The sequence below is a fragment of the Doryrhamphus excisus genome, unplaced genomic scaffold (assembly GCF_030265055.1).
Source record: "Doryrhamphus excisus isolate RoL2022-K1 unplaced genomic scaffold, RoL_Dexc_1.0 HiC_scaffold_24, whole genome shotgun sequence".
NCBI classification, from domain to species: domain Eukaryota; kingdom Metazoa; phylum Chordata; class Actinopteri; order Syngnathiformes; family Syngnathidae; genus Doryrhamphus; species Doryrhamphus excisus.
This window is the reverse complement of record NW_026652242.1, coordinates 547,984-560,244: the sequence shown is the minus strand read 5'-3', so window position 1 is coordinate 560,244 and position 12,261 is coordinate 547,984. Positions and strand designations below refer to the sequence as shown.

The following is a 12,261-nucleotide window of genomic DNA, read 5'->3' as shown; positions in this document are numbered from 1 at the left end:
GATTTACTCTACAAATCAGTGGTAACCATGGATCAGGATGAGGTCCCCAAACGACGCCAATGTCTGTGACAGCTGATGTCAAGGATCAGCTGATCAGAAGATACTTGGTTTGTGTGCAGGGCCACAAGTCTTTCCAGTTCCAGTTAAAAGCCAGGCTACTCATGTAGTTTCCATAAAGTACCAAGGGATTGTCCTGTTGCCCTCGTATTTTGAGGGCAAAACGGAGGCGTTTGCAAGTGGACCTCAGACCTGGTACCTGAACAGGGACTTGAATCCCGGACACTCAGATCAAACGTTTCATGTTGAGGTGACAGGCTCAACCTTTGTCTTGTCTGACCATGAACTCTTTTTGTCCAAAAGATATTTGGCTTGTCCATGTGGGCAGTTTAAGACCTCTGTCCATCTTGGAGGTGGACATTTCGGGACCGGGGCTTCTTCATCTCTGCAAGGACAAGTACAGTATGCCAGAAGATTTTGTCTTCATTGAGTTGTCCTCGTTTATCAAGGGCCTGGATAGCTAAGCTGGTAGAGCATCAGACTTTTAATCTGAGGGTCCAGGGTTCAAGTCCTTGTTCAGGCAGTGAGGAGAAGTTTTAAATGTGAAACCAATCTCTTTTATCTTCCTCCTGTGGTCTGAGTGCAGACCAAAAGCAGTCCCTGGTGGTCTAGTGGCTAGGATTCAGTGCTCTCACTGCTGCGGCTGGATTGGTTTTTCCTGGAGATAGGATTTGTCTTCGGCCTCGGTGGAATGGTTGGGGTCACCTTGAAGCGCTACTTGAGAACAATAAATCACGGACTGGGATTCTTCATTATGCCATGACAAGAGACTAGTCTACAGAACATGGCCAGGATTAGGTTTGGGGTATTTGTCTGATGCTGAGGGATCGATCGTGGACTCATTTCCGATCCCGACATCTCTTTTACAAAATACAAAGGATTCCTTGGAGAATGCGGGTATGGATTCTGCTACTTCTCGCATGCTAAGCAAGCACTTTACCATTTGAGGCAATTCCCCGGGTTTGGGGTATTTGTCGAATGCTAAGGGGTAGATCCAATCCCAACATCTATTCTACAAAAGGCAAAGAACTCCTAGGAGACTGCGGGCATTGATCCCAAAACAAGACAAGACAAGGTGCTAGACTGGAGAATGCAGTTAGGACTGGGTTTAGGGTGATACCTATGGCTGTATTTGGCCTAGATATCGGGATTGGGGCCCAGATTAGTGTTCGGTACTTGGAACATTTAATCACAAAAAACAGAAGAGACTATGGAGAATGCGGGCATTGATCCCGCAACCTCTCACATGCTAAGCGAGCGCTCTACCATTTGAGCTAATTCCGCTGCTGTTGGCAGGGAAGGTCCAGTCTCATAACTATTTTGGTTCCTTTGCTGGAGTACATCAAAGCGACACAGTCTCTGCCTTTCAGAGTGCAGCCATGCGGGCATGTGGGTGTATCAAGACAAACTGTGAGATGAGTATAATAAATTAAAACAATATAATGAATAATCACCTTCAAGATGTATCAATAAAAGCGCTGAATCGCCCAATGTGGGGCTCGAACAAACGACACTGAGATTAAGAGTGTCATTCTCTACCGACTGAGCTAATCGGGCCTTTTTATGCCCTGAACATCATTTTTTGTTTTGTTGTTATTGATGTTGCCTTCCTGATGTTTGATCAATTCCTCAGCTGTCCTAGTTTCTCAGGGAACAGAAGGAGCAAGATGTTCAGTCATCGCTGAGAATTTTGTTCTGGTTTAAGGTATTTGTCGGATGTAGATCCAATCCCAACTTCTCTTCTACAAAGGGCAAATAACTCCTTGGAGACTGTGGGCATTGATCCCCCTACTTCTCACATGCTAAGCAAGCGCTACTTGGGAAAATTTCATCACAAAAAACAAAAGAGATTATGTAGAATGCATTGATCCCACTACCTTTCACATGCTAAGCGAGCGCTTTACCATTTGAGCTAATTCCCCTGCTGGAGCAGCGTTGGCAGAGAAGGTCCAGTCTAACAACTATTTTGGTTCCTTTGCTGGAGTACGTCAAAGTGACACAGTCTCTCAGAGTGCAGCCATAACGTTCGATTCCCGGTCAGGAAACTGACATTTGGACAGGTTTTGAGTGGAGAATTTGGGTTGGTCCTCGGTCGAACGGTTAGGGTCATCTTTAAGCGCTATCTGCGAACTGCTGTCATCCTGAAGCGACTGACGACAGAAATACGAATAAAACACATCAATAAATTATAGACTTGAGATTAATTATCATACTCCCTGTTGGTCTACCATTTTAAGCGCTGCAAAAAGCCCCCTTCTCTTCCTGCCTAGTTGTTTTGACATATTTCAGATTGTGCAGATGCGGCATAGGCCGGCCAATCAGAAGTTGCCACCGCCCTGGACTGTGGCAGATGTTGTCCAGTTGGAGAAGGACCACCAAATCCTCCTGCAGGTGGATGCCGCTGGTCCTGGCTAGCTTGCAAACCTTTTCAATGAACCTGACTCTAAAATTCAAGTGTTGCTCACAGACGAATAGGAAGCAACTGGAAGCAGCAATCAGCACCTCCAAGTCAGAGTTTTTGGTTCTTGCTTTTTCAGTTGGTGCCAAAAGTGGGGGAAGGGTGAAGCTATGTCTGTGCCAAGTCCTGTCGTCATCGCCGATGTGGCCTCAGTAATGTGGGCGACGAGTCTGCCTACAGGTGGGAGGTTGACCATCTGGCGACTCTATCTCCAGTCAAAACCTATCCAAATCTCAATTCTTTGACCGGGAAGCGAACCAATGCCGCGGCGGTGCGAGCTGCGAATCCTAGCCACTAGACCACCAGGGACTGCTTTATGGGAGCACTCTGAAAGGCAGAGACTGTGTCGCTTTGACGTAGTCCAGCAAAGGAACCAAAATAGTTCTGAGACTGGACCTTCTCTGCCAACGCTGCAACAGCAGGGGAATTAGCTCAAATGGTAGAGCGCTCGCTTAGCATGTGAGAAGTAGCAGAATTGATACCTGCATTCTCATAGGAATCCTTTTCTGTAATACATTTTTTGTCGAAGAGATGTTGGGATCAGAATTGAGTCCAGGATCTATCCATCAGCGTCAGACAAATACCCCAAACCTAATCCTGGCCGTGTTCTCTAGACTTGTCCTTGTTGAGATGAAGAAGCCCTGGTCCCGAAATTTCCACCTCCAAGATGGACTGAGGTCTTAAACAGCCCACATGGACAAGCCAAATATCTTGTTCATGGTCAGACAAGACAAAGGTTGAGCCAGTCACCTGAACATGAAACTGGATTCAAGTCCCTGTTCAGGTGACCAGGTCTGAAGTCCACTTGCAAACGCCTCCTTTTTGCCCTCAAACTACGAGGGCAACAGGATAATCCCTTGGTACTCTACGGAAACTACATGAGGAGACTGGCTTTTAACTGGAACTGGAAAGACTTGTGGCCCCGCACACAAACCAAGTATCTTCTGATCAGCTGATCCTTGACATCAGCTGTCACAGACATTGGCGTCGTTTGGGGACCTCATCCTGATCCACGGTTACCACTGATTTGTAGAGTAAGTCAATAAGTCATCATACTCTTACAGGAAGACTCAGTCCAAACACTCAATTGCTTCAGGGCAAGTAGGTTCCACCAAGACTTGAACTTGGACCACTGGATTCAGAGTCCAGAGTGCTAACCATTACACCATGGAACCCTTTGTTTTGAATGTGACTGGCACCTTCTGGCGTTACATTGGAGGCTTTGCAAACCAGGACAACAACTTTACTCTCTGTTGAGCGCAAAGTATTTTCGGGTACAATCCAGGGGTCTTGTGCTCTCACGGAAATGGCTGTCCTTTCCCAACAGGAGTTGAGATGAAACGTATTCAAATAGACACTCAAATGATCACTCAATCAGAATTACTCCGTTTGCCAATTTCAGACTGCGTGACAAAGACTCAAGTCCAACTCCATTGACAGGGAAGCGGAGGTCCTTCAGACAAGAAGGTATTGCCATTCTTTCCTGGCAGACATACATAACATAAGAAACAGCTTGTCCTTCGAGCCGGACTTGAACCAGCGACCTAAGGATGCCAGCTTGAACCACTACAGTCCTCCGCTCTTCCAAATGAGCTATCGAAGGTCTTGTTGTTTTGAGGCAAATGAGTACAGCCAAGCGTTTGACAGCGTCTTCACTGTGTACTGCTTTCCTTTCCTGAGACGCCGGATGGTGGTCCAGAATCTCTTCGAAGCCGTCCGGAAGTCCTTCTCCATGGCTTCTCCAAACTCCTCCCATGTCAGAGTTTTTGCCTCAGCGAATGCCAAAGCCGCGGACCGCTTGGTCTGTCGGTTCCTGTCAGCTGAAGTCCCATGAGCCAAAAAGGCCCAATAGAACTCCTTCAGCTTGACGGCATCCCTCACCAACGGTATCCACCAACGGGTTCTAGGATTACCGCCACGACAGGCCCTGACCACCTTAGGGCCACTGCCGCCTCGACAATGGAGGCACAGAACATCCCTGCCTCCCTCTGGATCTTGCTGGTCACTGGGAAGATATTCGAAGGACCATTTGGTCCCGAACATGAAACTTTTCTGAGTGTCCCGGATTCAAGTCCCTGTTCAGGTGACCAGGTCTGAGGTCCTCTTGCAAACGCCTCCTTTTGCCCTCAAAATACAAGGGCAACAGGACAATACCTTGGTACTTTATGGAAACTACATGAGGAGCCGGGCTTTTAACTGGAACTGGAAAGACTTGCGGCCCCGCACTGTCAGAAGTGGGATTTGAACACACGCCTCATTAGAGACTGCAACCTGAATGCAGCACCTTCGACCACTCGGCCATCCTGACCCTACAGGTCTCGCTCCTTCTGTTCCCTGAGAAACTAGGTCAGCTGTGGAATTGATCAAACATCAGGATGGCCGCATCAATAAAAACAGAACAAAAAATTATATCTAGAACAGCAAAAGGCCTGATTAGCTCAGCCGTAGAGCATGAGACTCTTAATCTCATGGTTGTGGGTTCGAGCCCCATATTGGGCGATTCAGCATTTTTATTGATACATCTGAAAGATATCTTTGCCTGTATGTTTCAGGATCCATTTGAAGGTTCTCTTAATGGTTTTTAAATGCCTTAGGGGTTGTGGGCCTTCTTATTTTTCTGAATTTCTTTTACGTGATGAACCCTCGCGGTCCATCAGGTCCTCGAACACCGACCTGTTATGTATTCCTAGCCCATCAGTCATCCGGGAAATATGGATTGTGTGTCCAAACTGGGGATGGATGCTCGTGTACACACCTTCAGACATCAAGCACATATCCTTGTTCTTATTTGTCATCTTGATTTTTTTGTAAAAGGAGGTCTTGAAAGGCCATGTTTCCACCCAGTTTTGAACTGGGGACCTTTTGTGTGTGAGGCAAACGTGATAACCACTACACTATGGAAACCTGAAGGAAGGGGCTTTTAAGGGGACTGGTGAAGTCACAAAGCAGTTGCCAAACAATGAAACACGACGATGTGTCCGAAGTGGGGGCAGATTGGGGCTGACTCCAAATGAGTCTTAATTAGTGTTTTGGTGTTGCAGAAACTGTGGCAGCCTTCTTGTGCACCGGCGGGAATGAACTCAAAGGACAGAGCTCTTGCTTTACATGCAGGAGATAGTGGGTTTGATACCTGTATTCTCCAAATGGTATGTTATGGCTTTTTCTTGCCAACAAAAGCGTTCTTGATCTCCGACATCGTACCTTATACTTTGATTGATTGCATGTGTGAGGGAGCTGCCAATCATCCCTCTTTGATCAGGTGTATGTCCCACATACACACGGCCATGTTTCCTATTTGTGTATATAGCTGGCTTTTGTTATTTACACATACATCCTGGTTAGTACTTTAATTATATTTGTTTGCCATTTAAGTTGTTTCATTGCCACCTTAGTTAGTTTTCATTTAGAAGTCATTGGTTTGGTTCCTAATTTCTCATCAGTTTCTCCTTTCTTACGAGAAGGTGATTGATCGGGGCACAAGCATGGAGGTGCGCCCATGGGAGTGCAGGCTAGAGGCTGATCACCTTGATTGGACTCTCCCAAGTGTCACCTGGAGGAGGGGGTGGGGGGGGTTAACTGTATAGTTTCTGGGTAAATGTAGTTAAATGTAGTCTAGTGCTTAAAATGTATCCAGAAAGTGGAACTTAAGTGTGCTAATATTGAAAGGCTTTTGGGACATAAAAGAAAAGTGTTGAAATTGTAAATATGGTACCTTTTAGATAAATTGCCTCACCCTCTCATTGGGGAATTATGGTTGGCCCTTCACGGGTAAAAGGGGCTGGTGAATTGCTGGGTGGAAGGCCTGTTGTGTGTGTGCTGGGGAAAATACTGTTGGACTGTCTGGTCTGGGGTGCGCTTCAGAGGCTATGGCTATCCTGGGCTCGTAAGAGGCCATTTTAAAAACTAAAATCTTACAGCATGCTAATGAATCATTAGCATCAGCAATGAAGCCCCATGAGGCTTGGAACCATTTCAGTCAACTGGTTAGAGAATGGATTCATTTCTTGAATCTTCATGTGCACACGAAACCACCTGCTGGCCGTGGATCGAATTACAGGCGGATGTATCTTCATGTGTGATGCATTGAATGCTGATCTGTTTTGGCTCTTGGAAATTATGTACCACAAAAAAATGTATAACCGAATGATTAATCTACAAAGTGTAAGATAAAATATACAGTATATATAAAATACTGAATGTTTTCTTGTCCATAAATGCCATGTATCATGTGATATGGCTACCTTCATGGTTGTGTTGTTTATACTGTAATATGTTACTATTATAATGTAGTACTATTAACCTTACCATGGATGGGTGAAGGTCATGTGGTACAATTCTGGCCCCTCCCTCAAATGAATCAAGCCTTGGTACACGCTTTGTAGAAGTGCCCACTCGATTTTTCGACACACACTTCGAAGCCCTGGCACCTCATCACTACTAATGATGTTTACTGATGTGATACAGGTGTGGTCAAAACTAGTGTATTTGTATATCACCACACAAGTGGACAGACAATACAATTCCAAAAGCAACACACACCTGCCATGACCCTGATTCGACCAGGGTTGCTGCGGCCACAACACAGAGTACGAACCACGATACCGTTACGGCTGTGAGCTATGCTTTTCTGGGCAAGAACCATAAACTCAGATTCGGAGGTGCAGATTGCTCATTCCAGCTGCTTCAAATTTGTCTGTGAGCAAAGCTTGAATTTTAGACTCAAATCAATTGAAAAGGCTGTCATGCACGTTTTCCTTTTGTTAGAATAAAATGTAGATAGAATTAATATAATGTCAGTTATCACCCTCATATCCATTTGCTTAGACAATAGAAAGTGTTTGACTGTGCTGAAGAGGGAATGTTCCTGTGACCCTGATCTCAGACCCCCAGTGACCCCCAGGTCCTGGAGGTGCCTGGATGCGCCAACAGCAACCCTGCCTGCAGATGTTTCTGTTAATCCTGCAAGAATGTGTCAAGATAAGAACTCATAAAACAATAAAAGTAATAACTCTCAAAACAAATAACAAAAGCCAGCTATATACACAAATAGGAAACATGGCCGTGTGTATGTGGGACATACACCTGATCAAAGAGGGATGATTGGCAGCTCCCTCACACATGCAATCAATCAAAGTATAAGGTACGATGTCGGAGATCAAGAACGCTTTTGTTGGCAAGAAAAAGCCATAACATACCATTTGGAGAATACAGGTATCAAACCCACTATCTCCTGCATGTAAAGCAAGAGCTCTGTCCTTTGAGTTCATTCCCGCCGGTGCACAAGAAGGCTGCCACAGTTTCTGCAACACCAAAACACTAATTAAGACTCATTTGGAGTCAGCCCCAATCTGCCCCCACTTCGGACACATCGTCGTGTTTCATTGTTTGGCAACTGCTTTGTGACTTCACCAGTCCCCTTAAAAGCCCCTTCCTTCAGGTTTCCATAGTGTAGTGGTTATCACGTTTGCCTCACACACAAAAGGTCCCCAGTTCAAAACTGGGTGGAAACATGGCCTTTCAAGACCTCCTTTTACAAAAAAATCAAGATGACAAATAAGAACAAGGATATGTGCTTGATGTCTGAAGGTGTGTACACGAGCATCCATCCCCAGTTTGGACACACAATCCATATTTCCCGGATGACTGATGGGCTAGGAATACATAACAGGTCGGTGTTCGAGGACCTGATGGACCGCGAGGGTTCATCACGTAAAAGAAATTCAGAAAAATAAGAAGGCCCACAACCCCTAAGGCATTTAAAAACCATTAAGAGAACCTTCAAATGGATCCTGAAACATACAGGCAAAGATATCTTTCAGATGTATCAATAAAAATGCTGAATCGCCCAATATGGGGCTCGAACCCACAACCATGAGATTAAGAGTCTCATGCTCTACGGCTGAGCTAATCAGGCCTTTTGCTGTTCTAGATATAATTTTTTGTTCTGTTTTTATTGATGCGGCCATCCTGATGTTTGATCAATTCCACAGCTGACCTAGTTTCTCAGGGAACAGAAGGAGCGAGACCTGTAGGGTCAGGATGGCCGAGTGGTCGAAGGTGCTGCATTCAGGTTGCAGTCTCTAATGAGGCGTGTGTTCAAATCCCACTTCTGACAGTGCGGGGCCGCAAGTCTTTCCAGTTCCAGTTAAAAGCCCGGCTCCTCATGTAGTTTCCATAAAGTACCAAGGTATTGTCCTGTTGCCCTTGTATTTTGAGGGCAAAAGGAGGCGTTTGCAAGAGGACCTCAGACCTGGTCACCTGAACAGGGACTTGAATCCGGGACACTCAGAAAAGTTTCATGTTCGGGACCAAATGGTCCTTCGAATATCTTCCCAGTGACCAGCAAGATCCAGAGGGAGGCAGGGATGTTCTGTGCCTCCATTGTCGAGGCGGCAGTGGCCCTAAGGTGGTCAGGGCCTGTCGTGGCGGTAATCCTAGAACCCGTTGGTGGATACCGTTGGTGAGGGATGCCGTCAAGCTGAAGGAGTTCTATTGGGCCTTTTTGGCTCATGGGACTTCAGCTGACAGGAACCGACAGACCAAGCGGTCCGCGGCTTTGGCATTCGCTGAGGCAAAAACTCTGACATGGGAGGAGTTTGGAGAAGCCATGGAGAAGGACTTCCGGACGGCTTCGAAGAGATTCTGGACCACCATCCGGCGTCTCAGGAAAGGAAAGCAGTACACAGTGAAGACGCTGTCAAACGCTTGGCTGTACTCATTTGCCTCAAAACAACAAGACCTTCGATAGCTCATTTGGAAGAGCGGAGGACTGTAGTGGTTCAAGCTGGCATCCTTAGGTCGCTGGTTCAAGTCCGGCTCGAAGGACAAGCTGTTTCTTATGTTATGTATGTCTGCCAGGAAAGAATGGCAATACCTTCTTGTCTGAAGGACCTCCACTTCCCTGTCAATGGAGTTGGACTTGAGTCTTTGTCACGCAGTCTGAAATTGGCAAACGGAGTAATTCTGATTGAGTGATCATTTGAGTGTCTATTTGAATACGTTTCATCTCAACTCCTGTTGGGAAAGGACAGCCATTTCCGTGAGAGCACAAGACCCCTGGATTGTACCCGAAAATACTTTGCGCTCAACAGAGAGTAAAGTTGTTGTCCTGGTTTGCAAAGCCTCCAATGTAACGCCAGAAGGTGCCAGTCACATTCAAAACAAAGGGTTCCATGGTGTAATGGTTAGCACTCTGGACTCTGAATCCAGTGGTCCAAGTTCAAGTCTTGGTGGAACCTACTTGCCCTGAAGCAATTGAGTGTTTGGACTGAGTCTTCCTGTAAGAGTATGATGACTTATTGACTTACTCTACAAATCAGTGGTAACCGTGGATCAGGATGAGGTCCCCAAACGACGCCAATGTCTGTGACAGCTGATGTCAAGGATCAGCTGATCAGAAGATACTTGGTTGGTGTGCGGGGCCACAAGTCTTTCCAGTTCCAGTTAAAAGCCAGTCTCCTCATGTAGTTTCCGTAGAGTACCAAGGGATTATCCTGTTGCCCTCGTAGTTTGAGGGCAAAAAGGAGGCGTTTGCAAGTGGACTTCAGACCTGGTCACCTGAACAGGGACTTGAATCCAGTTTCATGTTCAGGTGACTGGCTCAACCTTTGTCTTGTCTGACCATGAACAAGATATTTGGCTTGTCCATGTGGGCTGTTTAAGACCTCAGTCCATCTTGGAGGTGGAAATTTCGGGACCAGGGCTTCTTCATCTCAACAAGGACAAGTCTAGAGAACACGGCCAGGATTAGGTTTGGGGTATTTGTCTGACGCTGATGGATAGATCCTGGACTCAATTCTGATCCCAACATCTCTTCGACAAAAAATGTATTACAGAAAAGGATTCCTATGAGAATGCAGGTATCAATTCTGCTACTTCTCACATGCTAAGCGAGCGCTCTACCATTTGAGCTAATTCCCCTGCTGTTGCAGCGTTGGCAGAGAAGGTCCAGTCTCAGAACTATTTTGGTTCCTTTGCTGGACTACGTCAAAGCGACACAGTCTCTGCCTTTCAGAGTGCTCCCATAAAGCAGTCCCTGGTGGTCTAGTGGCTAGGATTCGCAGCTCGCACCGCCGCGGCATTGGTTCGCTTCCCGGTCAAAGAATTGAGATTTGGATAGGTTTTGACTGGAGATAGAGTCGCCAGATGGTCAACCTCCCACCTGTAGGCAGACTCGTCGCCCACATTACTGAGGCCACATCGGCGATGACGACAGGACTTGGCACAGACATAGCTTCACCCTTCCCCCACTTTTGGCACCAACTGAAAAAGCAAGAACCAAAAACTCTGACTTGGAGGTGCTGATTGCTGCTTCCAGTTGCTTCCTATTCGTCTGTGAGCAACACTTGAATTTTAGAGTCAGGTTCATTGAAAAGGTTTGCAAGCTAGCCAGGACCAGCGGCATCCACCTGCAGGAGGATTTGGTGGTCCTTCTCCAACTGGACAACATCTGCCACAGTCCAGGGCGGTGGCAACTTCTGATTGGCCGGCCTATGCCGCATCTGCACAATCTGAAATATGTCAAAACAACTAGGCAGGAAGAGAAGGGGGCTTTTTGCAGCGCTTAAAATGGTAGACCAACAGGGAGTATGATAATTAATCTCAAGTCTATAATTTATTGATGTGTTTTATTCGTATTTCTGTCGTCAGTCGCTTCAGGATGACAGCAGTTCGCAGATAGCGCTTAAAGATGACCCTAACCGTTCGACCGAGGACCAACCCAAATTCTCCACTCAAAACCTGTCCAAATGTCAGTTTCCTGACCGGGAATCGAACGTTATGGCTGCACTCTGAGAGACTGTGTCACTTTGACGTACTCCAGCAAAGGAACCAAAATAGTTGTTAGACTGGACCTTCTCTGCCAACGCTGCTCCAGCAGGGGAATTAGCTCAAATGGTAAAGCGCTCGCTTAGCATGTGAAAGGTAGTGGGATCAATGCATTCTACATAATCTCTTTTGTTTTTTGTGATGAAATTTTCCCAAGTAGCGCTTGCTTAGCATGTGAGAAGTAGGGGGATCAATGCCCACAGTCTCCAAGGAGTTATTTGCCCTTTGTAGAAGAGAAGTTGGGATTGGATCTACATCCGACAAATACCTTAAACCAGAACAAAATTCTCAGCGATGACTGAACATCTTGCTCCTTCTGTTCCCTGAGAAACTAGGACAGCTGAGGAATTGATCAAACATCAGGAAGGCAACATCAATAACAACAAAACAAAAAATGATGTTCAGGGCATAAAAAGGCCCGATTAGCTCAGTCGGTAGAGAATGACACTCTTAATCTCAGTGTCGTTTGTTCGAGCCCCACATTGGGCGATTCAGCGCTTTTATTGATACATCTTGAAGGTGATTATTCATTATATTGTTTTAATTTATTATACTCATCTCACAGTTTGTCTTGATACACCCACATGCCCGCATGGCTGCACTCTGAAAGGCAGAGACTGTGTCGCTTTGATGTACTCCAGCAAAGGAACCAAAATAGTTATGAGACTGGACCTTCCCTGCCAACAGCAGCGGAATTAGCTCAAATGGTAGAGCGCTCGCTTAGCATGTGAGAGGTTGCGGGATCAATGCCCGCATTCTCCATAGTCTCTTCTGTTTTTTGTGATTAAATGTTCCAAGTACCGAACACTAATCTGGGCCCCAATCCCGATATCTAGGCCAAATACAGCCATAGGTATCACCCTAAACCCAGTCCTAACTGCATTCTCCAGTCTAGCACCTTGTCTTGTCTTGTTTTGGGA

At 46.1% G+C, this 12,261-nt stretch overlaps 6 non-coding genes across 6 annotated transcripts; 3 read left to right on the top strand and 3 right to left on the bottom strand.

Annotated features, from left to right (window-relative positions):
- Positions 1-3,618: 3,618 nt before the first annotated feature.
- On the bottom strand, positions 3,619-3,690 carry trnaq-cug (transfer RNA glutamine (anticodon CUG)). The gene has a single exon. It is a non-coding gene; the product is annotated as a tRNA-Gln (tRNA).
- A 341-nt stretch (positions 3,691-4,031) lies between these two features.
- Positions 4,032-4,118, bottom strand: trnay-gua (transfer RNA tyrosine (anticodon GUA)). Its single transcript is given in 2 exon segments — positions 4,032-4,067; positions 4,082-4,118. It is a non-coding gene; the product is annotated as a tRNA-Tyr (tRNA).
- Positions 4,119-5,346: 1,228 nt separating this feature from the next.
- Positions 5,347-5,419, bottom strand: trnav-cac (transfer RNA valine (anticodon CAC)). The gene has a single exon. It is a non-coding gene; the product is annotated as a tRNA-Val (tRNA).
- Positions 5,420-7,952: 2,533 nt separating this feature from the next.
- Positions 7,953-8,025, top strand: trnav-cac (transfer RNA valine (anticodon CAC)). Its single transcript has one exon. It is a non-coding gene; the product is annotated as a tRNA-Val (tRNA).
- A 1,228-nt stretch (positions 8,026-9,253) lies between these two features.
- Positions 9,254-9,340, top strand: trnay-gua (transfer RNA tyrosine (anticodon GUA)). Its single transcript is given in 2 exon segments — positions 9,254-9,290; positions 9,305-9,340. It is a non-coding gene; the product is annotated as a tRNA-Tyr (tRNA).
- Positions 9,341-9,681: 341 nt separating this feature from the next.
- trnaq-cug (transfer RNA glutamine (anticodon CUG)) lies at positions 9,682-9,753 on the top strand. The gene has a single exon. It is a non-coding gene; the product is annotated as a tRNA-Gln (tRNA).
- The last annotated feature ends 2,508 nt before the right edge of the window (positions 9,754-12,261 follow it).